The sequence below is a fragment of the Nicotiana attenuata genome, unplaced genomic scaffold, assembly GCF_001879085.1.
Source record: "Nicotiana attenuata strain UT unplaced genomic scaffold, NIATTr2, whole genome shotgun sequence".
Taxonomy (NCBI): Eukaryota; Viridiplantae; Streptophyta; class Magnoliopsida; order Solanales; family Solanaceae; genus Nicotiana; species Nicotiana attenuata.
Genome location: NW_017670895.1, coordinates 23,186 through 26,034, shown reverse-complemented (window position 1 = coordinate 26,034; position 2,849 = coordinate 23,186).

Sequence of the window (2,849 nt, the reverse complement as noted above, 5' to 3'; positions counted from 1 at the left end):
TGCTTACGAGGCGTCGTAATGACCGAAAATTGGACCCTCCAATTTTACTGTATAGAGATAGTCCCCGCGTTTCTTAGATAAAAATGATAAGAAATGGCTCTAACACCGATCTCCTCGAGCCTCCTGTAATGTCGTCATGTATATGACATCAACTTTTGCGATAACTGAGACGTCCCATCGAGGCGTCTTTCCTAGGAACATTCATTACACTGTCAGTTTATTCTCAAGCAATAACGCCGCCGCCGATCCGTCTCCCAAAAATATTGGTTGTGCCTACCGATACATTTCTCAAAAAGGGCATTGATTGAACCATCGGTTACGCTACCATATTCCTATAAATGGGGGCATTCTTGAACCCAAACTTCATTCCATTGATCTTCTGCTCCTTTCTTCTTTTCATCCTTATCCAACCTTGTTTTATATGTTTGAAAATCGTGGCTGTAAGGTCATATGGCAGTGTTTTCATCAGTTATGCCATAACTCCTCCCCAAGGCTTTCCCCCACTGAGTGGGACTGCACTGGTATGTTGTTGTTGTTGTTGTTGGCCCTAAATAATAAGAGAGAAATCTCAAATTATCATCGCATTAAAGGATATACGGACTATGAACTTCTACTCATCTCTCTTAACTACCCGGTGCGGCACTTCACTCCTTTTGCTTTCTATGGAGTGAGGTGGTGCTATCTACTAACTGTTGCATCCCGCACCGGTGCAACGTCTCAAGAAGTGGCTTCACAATAGTGGCATTAGCGGGACCCATGCTCGCTAAATTTTCACCCAGCCACTTCTTCATCTTTTTCTGCTTCTTCGTCATTGTTTTTTGCTTCTTCCTCATCCTTGAAGATGCCATTTGGAAGGTTGAGGTGGGGCCCCGAAGAAATGATTCTCGAAGGCATTGCTCCCGAGGATGTACCCCCGAGAGCAGATTAGACTTTGAGCTGTTACTTTTGCTTCTTTGTTTCTGTGTAAAGACCCTTCATGGGCTCTTGTGATCATGTGTAAGGTCCCTTCATGGGCTTTTTGTAATCAACGTTCATTAATGCAAAGAAATTTCTTCAATTTGTCTTTGATTTATGTTGGATTTTCCTTTATTTGCATTTGTGAAGAATCTGAGTGCACGACTTAACCGATCGGTCCGAATACCGGGCCCGAATGTAGGTACTTCCTCGGCTCCTGATTGATTAATACAATATCCTGTGGAGCCCTTTGTCATCCCTCGGACTGAGCCTGGGTTGGATAGATACAAGCTTAGGCCGCCGAGATCCCCGAGTGAAAATAGGGCTTCGAATTCATCGAACGAAACCTAGCCTTTCAGACCCCGTCAATAGTCCTCGAGGGGGAATTCGCTCGGACATTCGAGGATAAAGATAGCTTTTAGTCTTTTGAAAGTAGTCCCCGAGTGAGAGTTTGCTCGAGCTCGGGAGACCTGAAAACTTGCTTCGAACTTAGAGCGAAGATAACCTTAAGGCGTTGCAGATAGATCCCAAACGAGGGTTCGCCTGGGTTCGCATAGCCCCTGGATTAAAGTAAACGGGAGGACGTTTAACTGGACCCGAAGGCAAGAAATAGCCTTATGGTTTTACTGGTAGTTTTTGAGCGAAACTTGGCTCAAGATCAGGTAGCTCGGGGGCCGGAGGATCGGACAAATGAACCGTAGTTGCAATAGCAGAAATCTTCGAGGTAGGGTACCACCTCGAGCCAAGCCCATATGAGTAGGTTTTTAGAACTTATCTTCTTTTTGATAGAGGTCCTCGAGATCGGGTACCATCTCGAGGCTTGTAGCGATATCAATGGCTCCTTGTAGCCTATCTTCTTTTTTGACAAAGGTCCTCGAGATCGGGCAGCATCTCGAGGCTTGTAATTATATCAATGGCTCCTTAGAGCCTATCTTCCTTTTGATAGAGGTCCTCGAGATCGGGTACCATCTCGAGGCTTGTAACGATGTTAAGGTCTCCTTGAAGCCTATATTCCTTTTGATAGAGGTAGTCGCGATCGGGTACCATCTCGAGGCTTGTAACGATGTTAAGGGCTCCTTAGAGCCTATCTTCCTTTTGATAGAGGTCCTCGAGATCGGGTACCATCTCGAGTCTTGTAACAATGTTAAGGGCTCCTTAGAGCCTATCTTCCTTTTGATAGAGGTCCTCGAGATCTGGGTACCATCTCGAGTCTTGTAACAATGTTAAGGGCTCCTTAGAGCCTATCTTCCTTTTGATAGAGGTCCTCGAGATCGGGTACCATCTCGAGGCTTGTTGATGCGGGGGTTTTTGATCCCCGAAATGCCGTTCGACCGCATAAATTGTATGACATGGTTATAAAATGACCGAGGCGATCGTGCCGGTACGTCTTCCCAGAGTGATAATGGCTTAGCAGCCAGTATTTTTAACTGGCCTTTGAGGCGGGCGGACAGTCACCGCTTGCTTCTATATATAGGTTTGTCTTCTCTTTTTTGAGGATTCTGCTGTCCTGAGTATAGAGTTCTTCTCTCTGTGTTAGGTTCTTCGCTACTTTAACTTGGGAATCCTTGCTCAGATTTCGCTTCAACTCTCTGATTTTGCCATAGTTATGGTTGTTGCGCCAGGATTCGTTCGGCAAGGAGAAGGGAGTTGCGCCTCTAACCCCTGCTTGGTTGGTGGTACGTCACCGAAGTCAGGCGATCTACCTTTAGGACATTTTGCTTCGAGGGGGAATTTTCCTACAGGAAAACCTCCCAATGCCCAGGGGCATTGGGAGTATGCTTCAAAGCTTACCTCTCTGATAGAAGAGGGGCATCTTGAGTTAGTGAGAAAAGATTGTGGATTGGGGGAGAAAGTAGTACTGCAGGTACCTTCCCCGGAAGAGAGCATTATGGACC